The sequence below is a fragment of the Amblyraja radiata genome, chromosome 21 (genome assembly GCF_010909765.2).
Source record: "Amblyraja radiata isolate CabotCenter1 chromosome 21, sAmbRad1.1.pri, whole genome shotgun sequence".
Lineage (NCBI taxonomy): Eukaryota > Metazoa > Chordata > Chondrichthyes > Rajiformes > Rajidae > Amblyraja > Amblyraja radiata.
In genome coordinates this window covers 1,132,337-1,144,870 of record NC_045976.1, presented here as the reverse complement: position 1 = coordinate 1,144,870, position 12,534 = coordinate 1,132,337, and positions in this window count along the sequence as shown.

The following is a 12,534-nucleotide window of genomic DNA, read 5'->3' as shown; positions in this document are numbered from 1 at the left end:
AGCAAAGATACTAGAGCATTTGGTTCAAGCGCTCACTCACCCTCCACAATTATTTACAGCGCAAAAATTGACCATTTCGGCGGCTTTTAACAGGTAAGAAAATACGCGTTTTGTGTGTTAACAGTGTATGCCGGAGGCTGCCGTCCTCCAGAAGGAGTGAGCTGCTCCGTGCGTCACGCTCTTTGACCTGATGACCTTACATGCAACTATTTAAAACTAAAGAAAAACTGAAACGTAACATCCTGAATAATCTTGCCTGCAGCATCTGCAGGTGCAATGCATTTCGCCCTATTAGTAAGGGCTCGGTCTGCTTCGGAATAGGGGTTTACGGGCTTAGGGCACGTCCCAAATCCGTTGGTCTCCCAGTAGAGTGATATAGCCATCAGGAAATGTTGCCGGCTGGCCCATTCCAGCATGGCAGTGGTGATCGTTACTCTCATGAGATATATACCAGGACTCTGAAAGAGAGGTACAAACGACTTCATCAACGAAGGCTTATAGTACAAGAGCAGGACGTTAAGGTGAATCTATATATAACAAAGGTTTGGCCCCAAATGGAGAATGAGGTCGATTTCTGGTCACCAAACTTAAGGAATGATGTGGGAGTCATTGGGAGGATGCAGGAGATATTTACTGTAATGGATTCAGGGATAAGGAGTTTCTGTTCCCTGGTGAGACGGAGGAAGCGAATCCTGGTTTTCCATGGAGCGGGGACGTTGCGAGGAAGTTTAATATAGGGGCATAGGGTCGGGAGCATTTTGGAGCCGGTGAATGGGTGGAAGCTGTTTCCACCAGTAGAAGGAGCAAGGGGTGCAGATTTGCAGAGAGTAATGTGAGGATAAACGAGCTGCAGTGGCGGTGGAAATGCAGCCAATGAGGTTTTTCGAACTTGGATCTCCACTGTCTGACTGTCGCTGATCAGCAGACAAAGTGAACCTTATCAACCTGGAATAAATGTTAAAGGATCTTATAATGTCTTTTAAACATGCACTGTGTCTCCGAATATAGAGTGGCCCGATGTCTGGTGCATGGGAGGCATTGCACTGTTGTGGATTAAAATCAGACCAGATGGAGGTCTACGTTCACCAGGGGCACCGTACAATGGCAGCTCTGCCGGCAGTCTGTTCGTTTTTTCATCTTTTTTAATTTTTTACTGTTTGTTAAAAGTTTGTTTTAATGTTCTCCGGTTTGTCTTATGTGGGGGGAGGGGGATGGGGTCGGGGAAAAGTTTTTTCCAGGTTCTTACCTTACCGGAGATGTGATTAATTTTCGGATCACGGCGCTCTGCAGCCTTTCATCGATGGAGCTGGAGGCCTCCTCGAACTGTCGTGAGCCCCACCGCGCGGCGTGGACTTAACATCGGAGCTGAGCCCTTGCCTGGGATCGCTCCATCCACGGCCTGCGGACTTACCATCAAGAGCTCGCAGTCTCGGGAGCGGCCAAGTCGGGAGCTCCAACGACGCAGAAGGTTCGATCAGCCCCGACCCAGGGTCCGATCGCTCGGCGCGGGGGAGCTGACATGTGGGAGCTGATCGCCTCAATGTTAAGGACCCAAATCCCGCCGGCTACGGGAGTCAAGATCGTCCCGTCAACAGAGGGCTCGAGGCCCCCGACCGCGGGAGAGCAAAGGGAAGGGACTTGAACTTTATTTCGCCTTCCATCACAGTGAGGAATGTGGAGGAGTCACTGTGGTGGATGTTCATGTTAAAATGTATTTTGTGTGTTCTGTTGCTTTATATTTGTATGACTGACTTGGCAAATGAAATTCCTCGTATGTTGCAAAACATACTTGGCAAATAAAGTACTATTCTGATTCTGATCTTGATCCCGGGCGACGTGGGAGATGCGGGGGGTTTGTAACCACAGCCCAACGGGTTACACTCGAACCGAAACATCACCTAGTCCTGTTCTCCAGGGATGCTGTCTGGCCCACTGAGTTACTCCAGCTTTTTGTGTCTATCTTCAGTTTTGGTCACTGTTATAGGAAGGATGTTGTTAAGATGGAAAGACTGTAGAGAAGATTTACGAGGATGTTGCCAGGACTTGAGGGGCTGAGCTATCGTCTTTAACACGGGGTAGGGAAATCATGAACCAGAGGACATAGGTTTAGGTGAGAGGGGAAAGGTTCATTACGAACCTGAGGGGTAACCTCTTCCACACAGAGGGCAGAGGGTGTATAGAATGAGCTGCCAGAAGTGGTAGTTGAGGCAGGTATTATAACAACATTGAAAAGTCATTTAGACATGCACATGGATAGGAAAGGTTCAAGGGATTGGGCCAAATGTGGGGCATCTTGGTCGGCATTGGCAAGTTGAGCCAATTTTTACATGCTGTGCGACTCTGACAATGATTAAAAGGCAATTGGACCGAACTTGGATAGAAAAGGGATACAGCCCTAAATCAGGCAAATGGGATTAGTATTGAGGTTTCATGGTTGACATGGACAAGTTAGGCTGCAGGATTCGCTTCTGTGCTGCACAGCTCTGTGGTTCCAATGAATGCATGCCCTTTGCTCTTTCTTCCTAAATAGTACTCCATAACCTGACTTTAGTAATAAAACTAGACATCGTATAAAACTGGATTCTAAAACAGTCCATTATAGATGATCTGAAAATCTGAATGCAAATAGAAATACTGTTAATGAAAGAAGGTCATATCTGCAGATGTGTTCAAACAGCGCCCTCCATAATGTTTGGGCCAAAGACCCATCATTTATTTATTTGCCTCTGTACTCCACAATTTGTGATTTGTAATAGAAAAAATCACATGTGGTTAAAGTGCATCCCCACCTACCTCTTCATTCCACTGTCCCAGTCCCCGTTACCCAGTCTTTCACACTTCACTTCTCACTGATGTTCGCTCAGTGTTTGTGTACATCAATGTGAGTGAGTACATGTGTGTGAGTGTGCGTCACAGTGTGTGAATCTGTGAGTGAGTGTGAGTGCGTGTGGATTTGTGGGCATGTTAATGTGTGTGGGTGTGTCAGTATGAATGTGAGATGTGGGACTGCAATGTGAGTGTGCGAGCGCGCAAATGTGCTCGCTTGTGGGCATGCGCGTGTGTGAGACTGTTAGTAATTATGTGAGTGGGTAAAGGTGTGGCTGTGTAAAGGTGTGACATTGTATGAGAGTTTATGAGCATATGAGAATGGCTCAGTATCTGCAGGAGTAGTGAACGTGTCAGTGTGAGCATGTCTGACTGGATTACTATGAGGATATGAGTGTGTGTTTTCATGAATTATGAACTATGAGCATTTATAAGTGTGTGTGTGTGTGTGTGGACATATTTGTGTTTGTGAGTGAACATCTGTGAGTACGTAAGAATATCTGCCTGCAAGACCGCTTGTGAGTGTATGAATGAGTGTGTGCGACTTTGAATGTATCATCATGTGAGAGTCCGAGAGTGTTAATTGAAGAAGATAGACACAAAATGCTGAAGTAATTCAGCGGGCCAGGTAGCATCACGGGTGAGAAGGAATAGGTGATATTTTGGGTCGAGACCCTTCTTCAGACTGAGTCAGGTGAGGGGGAGATACACAGATGATTGTAATTGTAATTAATTTATTGTAATTGTAATTAATTTATTCGCCAAGTATGTTTTCCGTGAAAGTCGGAGAGAAGCAACAGCCAGAGGCAGCGAGAGCGAGTATTGGCAGGAAGTAGGTGAGTCGGAGGCAAAGAAGATGTGAGGAAAGAGTTAACAGACATGGTTGATTTAGACTAGGGATAGAAAAATAACTTAGAAAGAAATAAGGTGTCAGCAGAAGCCAGACTGCTGGTAGAATAGAAAGTAACGATATACAGAACAGAGAGAAATTCTAGATAAAAAGTAGCAATAGAAATACTTCAGCAGGAGTTTTGAAAGAAGTAAGTGAAAGGGAGAAAGTACATAAGGTCAAACAGGTCTGCGCAGGCCTGATGAGATTATATGAATATGTACTCACGCCCACTATGACAAGATGCCTAATTTAAATGCACATGCGATGCATGATAGGGGAGGTGCCTTTGACGTTGGGTGGGCGTTCCACGACGTTCTCGTGGGAATCTGGGCTTTATGTTATGATTGGAAGAAGCTCAATGGGGAGAGATGAGAATGTGATAATAATGAAAAGAAATGTATAAAGATAGAAGACATCCTGATCCTCGGTGTGCCTCTAGGGGACATCAGAAAAGAGGCACCTATTCTGCAGAATATGAAATTAATAAAAACACTTCTTTGTCTGAATTTGTCTCAAGAGCATTTGTGATTTTTGAATCTCACAACTTGGGGGCTCGTCCGGGATCCAATACTCTGGACAGCTGACGGGAGTAGACGGACAAAGGGAAGGTGCACCCTGCTGAGTTCAGCGGTCTCAGACTCCTTGCTTGCTGTCAGCTGTTTAAGCAGTAGTATCCGGACCACACAGAGACTCGACAAAGAAGTGGGAGTAGTTGGAAATCGCGAAAAATCAATCGAGCAATTCCAGTGCATGGAACCCAGGTAGGAAAATGACTATTAAGTACTTCCTGGGCTATTGAGAATGATGAACACGGTACGATGAACACGGTATTAAGAATATAAGACCGTGTGGTTAACGCCCTGAAGGATTCAGGGGGCTGCAAGGCAAACCCAGAAGGGAGGGGAAAAGGCTGTGGGCCAAATCCCCGCATTCTGCCCAATAGTCCGTTGGGGCAAATGCTGGACCCTGGAAGGCAGGAAATACCCAGTGGTTGGAAAAGCCAACAATGATAAGGTATAGTCAGTTGGGGAAAATGCAGAGCTGCATATGGACAGGAGATACCCACAGAAAATGTAGAGCCGGAGGGGGCCAAAATACCCAAGGGAAAGAGAAGACAGGGGCCGGGTGGACGAAGATCACCCGGCCAACAGGACGGGGAGTCAAAGGGCAGAAGGGGAAGATAAGAAGTTTGGTAGAAATTAGACCCCTGAGGGAGGTACCTAGGAGAGGACCCTGAGGGAGAAGGGAGTTTGCCTCCTTGAAGATTCATTAGGTCTGACGAGAACAGTTAGATCAATTCCTGAGAGACAGGAAAATTCCTGAGACAGGATGATAAGGGATTTACTACCGAAAGTAGCAGATAAGACGGCAGAGGCCGCGAAAGGGGGATGTTTGTAACAAATGGTTGAAATGAGCAAGTTGTAAAATTGAACACAGACGCCCCGTGGCGGAGGTGGGAATTCCCACTGTGTTTGGGCCGTAGGGGATTGCGAACAAGCTGCAAAAATGAACTCTTTGTATCCTGGTAACCTGAAAAAGAGAAGATGTAAAAATCGTTTCTTGATGTTCTTTTAGATTTCTTGTCAGTAATGTTAACTGGAAATAAGTTAATTGATGAAACATGACCAGATTTTATGTTGTTTTATGGTAGACATACAAGTTGAGAAACACAGAGAGAGAGAGAGAGAGACAGACACAGAGACAGAGAGAGAGAGAGAGAGACAGACACAGAGACAGAGAGAGAGAGATTTTATTTATTTAGTGAATGCAAAGTCCTTAAGCCAAGCAGTTGCCTCTTGATCTGCTGTATGAAGGGTGACAAGTCCTCCTTTGAGTCTTTGTTGAAGGCATGCTTCAATGATGTGTTGTAAGGGAGTGTCACAAGCACACCGTGGGGTTGGGCTGCTGCCCCATTTGTGAAGGCTGGCCAAGCAGGGGCCATGTCCAGTCCTGAATCTATTCAGCGTCGAGAGAGAGAGAGAGAGAGAGACAGAGAGAGAGAGAGAGGCACAGACACAGACAGAAAGAGAAAGAGAAAGGATGCCTTCTGGAGCTGTCCGCTGGCAACAGAGAGTAGAGACTTATTCGCCTTTGAGTGGGAAAACCTAAAAACCGGGCGAAAGCAACAATTCCGGTGGGCGGTGCTCCCTCAAGGTTTTACAGAATCACCAAATTTATTCGGCCAAATTTTAGAGCAGGTATTGGAGGATTTCCCAGGTCACGGGGAAACGCAACTATTACAGTATGTGGATGACCTCCTTTTGTCAGGAGAGAGAGAAGATGAAGTAAGGGACGCCACAATAAGCCTGTTAAACTTCTTGGGAAGGAAGGGGTTAAGAGTGTCTCGTAACAAGCTTCAATTTGTGAAACAAGAGGTAAAATATCTGGGACATCTGATAAGTGGAGGAAAGAGACGAATCAACCCTGAAAGGATAGCTGGGATCACGGGACTACCACTACCAAAGAATAAGAAAGAGAGCCGAAAATTCCCGGGATTGATAGGATACTGTCGACTGTGGATAGATGATTACTCCAGACAAGTGAAATTCCTGTATGATAAATTGGGAGAAGAAAAAGACAAAGTTCAGTGGACCCCAGAACAGGAGGTGGAATTTGGGAAATTAAAGAACAGTTTGATTACTGCTCCCGTGTTGGCTCTACCCTCAGTAGAACAATCTTTCCACCTGTTTGTAAATTCAGACAAGGGGGTGGCACTAGGGGTACTCACCCAGAAAAGAGGGGGAAATCGACAGCCAGTGGCCTTCCTCTCGAAAATATTAGATCCAGTCTCCAGGGGATGGCCGGGATGCATACAAGCGGTAGCAGCTACAGCAATATTGGTGGAAGAGAGTAGGAAATTAACCTTTGGAGGCACTCTGGTTGTTTCTACACCACACACAGTAAGAACCATACTCACTCAGAAATCCAACAGATGGTTAACAGACTCTAGACTTTTGAAGTATGAGGCCATCCTGATGGAAAAAGACGATTTGATGATAATTACGGATAAGAACCTTAACCCGTCCCAATTCCTGTATCCAGCGGAGAAACAGGGTGACAAGGAAGAGGGCCCAGTACACTGCTGTAGTGAAATAATAGATTTACAGACAAAAAGTAGAGAAGACTTAGAAGAGCAACCTCTGGCTGAGGGCAGCCGGTGATTTATAGATGGATCCTCCAGGTGCATAGGTGGAAAAAGACATAGTGGGTACGGTATAGTGAACGGGGAAACGATGGAGGAAATTGAAAGCGGCAGGCTGCCTGGTAGTTGGTCAGCTCAATCTTGTGAATTATATGCATTAATGAGAGCTTTAGAATTATTGGAGGGGAAGGAAGGAACAGTATATACCGATTCAAAATACGCTTTTGGAGTAGTACACACCTTTGGCAAGATCTGGAAAGAGCGAGGAATGATAACAACTCGAGGTAAAGAACTAGCGCATGAGCAATTGGTAGGACAGACACTGGAAGCCTTGCAAAAACCAGAACGAATAGCCATAGCACATGTGGCAGGGCATCAGAAGGGTAACACCCTGGAGGCCAGAGGAAATAGGGCAGTGGATGAGGTTGCAAAAAGAGCAGCCACAGAACAGATGGTAGAAATGAAGTCACTAATACCTTTAAGGGAACCAGAGGAAAAGATACCTATCTTTAGTGAGAAAGAACAGGAAAACATGAAAGAAATGGGGGCTCAGCGTACTTCAAATGGGAAAATGGTGGACACCAAAGGGGAACACAAGCCCTCTGTGACACCCTCCTCAGAACCTACGCTTGCTGTGGGATGTTTACCATGGCCAAACAAGTCATAAGGGGCTGTGTAATATGTCAGCGAATTAATAAGAAAATCATGAGAGCAGTCCCAGGAGGAGGACAACCATTAGCAGTTAGGCCCTTCCAAAGAATACAGATAGATTTTACCGAGCTGCCCCGGGTACGAACATGGAAGTACCTGTTAGTGGTAGTGGACCATTTCACCAGATGGGTAGAGGCATTCCCCACGACAACTGCCACCTCACAGACGGTAGCCAAGATATTATTAGAACAAATTATACCCAGATATGGGATTGTGAAAACAATAGACTCAGATAGAGGGACCCATTTTGCCTCCAAAACACATGAAATGATATGTGAAGCACTGGGAATAGAATGGAAATTGCATACACCATGGCATCCACAGAGCTCAGGAAAGGTGGAAAGAATGAATGGCACCTTAAAGACCCAAATCACCAAGTTGATAGAGGAAACGAGACTCCCCTGGACTAAGTGCCTTCCGATAGCCCTGTTGAGAATCCGAACGGCACCTCGAAAAGACATAGGGATATCACCATGTGAAATGTTATTCGGGCTCCCATACTTAGGGAAGGTAGAAGGAGTCCCAACAATACAAGGAAACGATGTGTTCCTGAGGAACTATTTACTGGCAGTGTCCCAATCTCTTGCAGAACTAAAAATTAAAGGATTGCTGGCCCAGAGCCCACCACTGGACTTTCTGATTCACTCAGTCAAGGCTGGAGACTGGGTATTAATAAAAACGTGGAAAGAATAAAAGCTGCAAGCTAAGTGGACTGGACCCTACTTGGTATTACTAATCACGGAGACAGCAGTACGAACAAAAGAGAAAGGGTGGACACACGCAGGTCGATTTAAGGGTCCTGTGGAGGCCCCACCAGACGATATCAGCCCGTGGACTGTGCGCAAAGGAGAAGAACCATTGACTTTAACATTTACCAAGAACCCGCAGGAAAAATGAAGATTTCGTGTTGGTGGGTCGTGTGTTGGGTCGTTACCCAACTTGTAAGTAATGTAACATGCATAAAAATCACAATACCACAGAATAGAAGGTCCACCACCATCCCATTTAATGTATGTAAAGGAAAATGGTGGTGCGGCTATAGAATGTATGTATGCACCCATCCCTGTAAAGATTGGCACGCGGTGTTTACTTCATCAAAATATGGGTGGCATCGGACCACCTATCAAACTGATAGGTGGAGAGTATATCAAAACCCGAACGAGAAATTGCCAGGACGCGTATATGTGAGCATACAGTGTGTCCAAATACAGGAAAGTGGTAGGTATTGGATATGTGCAGATACAACAGGGAAGGACGCATGTCTGAAGTTTGAGATAGAAGTAAAGTGAGATGGGAAGATGGGAAGATACGAGGATAGGGGAGAGATGTTCAAGATAGATGACAGTCAGAATAGGGATCCCGGGGCAACACCAGCACCACCAGTAGTCAGCAATGTCATCAGGGAAAATGAGTCTAAGGATCTGAAGATAATGATAGTAGCGCAAGAAACAGGATTAAGGCAGTTATATAAGAAAGGAATACCAACAGGGGGAAAAGGAGCCAACACCTGGCTTGCCTGGATGATGTACACAGCCAGAAGTATGCAACAAACCAATTGTTACGCCTGCACCGGAGCTAGGCCTCAGCTGGTCCCTGTACCATTTCCCCTGAATTGGGATAGAACACCTAGGACTATGACATGTATACTACAGCTATTCACGAATCCCCTCTTACCAAAGAATGTGATATGCCAGAGTTATCATTACCTATTTCCGGCCAGCAACAACAATACGAAGGGCCGAAGGGAAGACCCTCGACCTCCTCCATTTACCATTCCTTTTGGGGAGGAGGGGTTTGAGTGATATACAAGAAATAACCCAGAGGGACAGGACATGGGGGAGGTGCTCAACTGCAATAAGACATATAACATAACGGCTGAGGAACAGAGGCCACTGTTCAATAGCTCCTGGCTGAAAAAGCAGATAGTCAGTAGAGCCGATGTCTGGTGGTGGTGTGGGGAGAATACCCTGTGGCCCCGGTTAACGGGAACCTGTACCCTCATACAACTGATGATGCCCTTCACCATAGCAGTAGAACATGCTGTAGAACTCGATAAAGGAAGCCGACGACAAAAGAGAAAGGTGAGAGGATCATTCGACACACACATCTATATAGATGTGATAGGGGTGCCAAGAGGGGTACCCGATGAATTTAAAGCCAGAAATCAGATAGCTACGGGCTTTGAGTCCATACTCTTCTGGTGGTCCACAATTAATAAAAATGTGGACTGGATCAACTACTTGTACTACAATCAAAAACGCTTTATAAATTACACTCGAGATGCAGTTGAAGGATTAGCGGAACAACTGACAGCTACCAGCTAAATGGCCTGGCAAAATCGCATGGCCTTGGACATGCTGCTGGCTGAGAAGGGAGGGGTGTGTGTAATGTTTGGCGAACAATGTTTCACATTCATCCCCAACAACACTGCTCCGGATGGGTCAGTGTCAAGAGCCGTAGCAGGTCTCACCTCTCTGTCTATCGAATTGGCTGAGGACTCTGGAGTAGACACCTCCTGGACCGGGTTTCTAGACTCCTGGTTTGGGAAATGGAAGCACATCTTTACATCTGCCCTAACATCAGTGATAGTCATAGTGGGGTTATTGTGTTTGTTCGGATGTTGTATCATTCCCTGCGTACTGGGATTGGCTCAGCGATGATAGAAACAGCCCTGACGAAGAACAGTGCTGCCACCATAATGGCCTTCAGAACACAGTATGACCAACGAGAGGAGGATAGAGCGGTGAAGAATCTGCTGCTAGCATTAGAAAAGGAGGAGATAGTGTAAATCAAGGGTGCGTAGCAAAAAAGAAAAGGATGGATTGTGAGGAAAGAGTTAACAGACATGGTTGATTTAGACTAGGGATAGAAAAATAACTTAGAAAGAAATAAGGTGTCAGCAGAAGCCAGACTGCTAGTAGAATAGAAAGTAACGATACACAGAACAGAGAGAAATTCTAGATAAAAAGTAGCAATAGAAATACTTCAGCAGGAGTTTTGAAAGAAGTAAGTGAAAGGGAGAAAGTACATAAGGTCAAACAGATCTGCGCAGGCCTGATGAGATTATATGAATATGTACTCACGCCCACTATGACAAGATGCCTAATTTAAATGTACATGCGATGCATGATAGGGGAGGTGCCTTTGACGTTGGGTGGGCGTTCCACGACGTTCTCGTGGGAATCTGGGCTTTATGTTATGATTGGAAGATGCTCAATGGGGAGAGATGAGAATGTGATAATAATGAAAAGAAATGTATAAAGATAGAAGACATCCCGATCCTCGGTGTGCCTCTAGGGGACATCAGAAAAGAGGCACCTATTCTGCAGAATATGAAATTAATAAAACATTTCTTTGTCTGAATTTGTCTCAAGAGCATTTGTGATTTTTGAATCTCACAAAGATTTAAAAAGAGTGCCAAAGGCCCAGCTGCGAGTAATCTACTAATTAGCCATAAAGTCGTTGATTAGGTAGCAGATATAAGAAGTGGAGCTGTAGCGGAGCGGCCTTGTTGAGGTGAAGTGCCTTGGTGAGTAAAGTGTAATTCTTTGGCTCGAGGGTGTTCGGCGAGGAGGCTGAGGCAAGGAGGCTACACTTGATAGAAATTTGTGATTTTTGTTCACTGAAGAAATAGACAATAGTTGCAGGAGTAGGCCATTCGGCCCTTTGAGCCAGCACCGCCATTCACTGTGATCATGGCTGATCATCCACAAACAATACCCCGTTCCTGCCTTTTCCCCATATCCCCTGACTCCGCTATCTTTAACTGCTCTATCTAACTCTCTATTGAAAGCATCCAGAGAATTGGCCTCCACTGCCTTCTGAGGCAGAGAATTCCACAGATTCATAACTGTCTGTGTGAAAACGTTTTTCCTCATCTCCTTTCTAAATGGCTTACTCCTTATTCTTAAACTGTGGCCCCTAGTTCTGGACTACCCCAACATCGGGAACATGTTTCCTGCCTCTAGCCTGTCCAATCCCTTAATAACCTTATATGTTTCAATAAGATACTCTCTCATCCTTCTAAATTCGAGAATATACAAGCCCAACCGTTCCATTCAATCAACATATGACAGTCCCGCCATCCCTGGAATTAACCTCGTGAACTTACGCTGCACTCCCTCAATAGCAAGAATGTCCTTCCTGAAATTTGGAGACAAAACTGCACACAGTACTCCAGATGTGGTCTCACTAGGGCCCTGTACAACTGCAAAAGGACCTCTTTGCTCCTGTACTCAACTCCTCTTGTTATGAAGGCCAACATGGCAGGCATGTTAATTGTAAATGACATCTGCGCCGCCGCATTTACTAACGTTTCATACAATGAAGCTGATATAAGGTACATAGGGTGGGTATCAATTAATTCTAGACAACAGATTAAAAAAATAATCTAACCCCATTAATTCACTCGGGGGGTATTATGATGTGCTCTACTGTATGTTGTGTGCAGCAAAACCTGAACTTCCAGAGTGGTCTATCATGTCGTTTCTTCAGCGGACCTCACATTTATTTTAAGAGCAAAACATACAGTGCTGGAGAACTCAGCAGGTCAGGCTGGATCTATGGCTCGTCTGAAGAAGGATCTCGACTTAAAATGTCACCTGTTCCTTCTCTCCAGAGATGCTGCCTGACCCGCTGAGTTACTCCAGCACTTTGTGTCTATCTATGGAGGGAATGGTTAGGCGACGTTTAGGGTCGGGTCCCTTCTTCAGACATTTTTAAGGGGTTCGGAAAGATCGAAAATTTCACGTGTATTTAAATAGGGGAGGGGGGGGGGGGGGAGTGGTGGGAGTGGGGAGGGGGAGTGTGAGTGGGGAGGGGGATTAGTGGGAGGACGACTGTGAGTGGGGAGGGGGATTGGGGAGAGGGGGGAGGAGGACTGTGAGTGGGGAGGGGGATTGGTGGGAGGAGGACTGAGTGGGGAGGGGGATTGGTGGGAGGAGGACTGTGAGTGGGGAGGGGG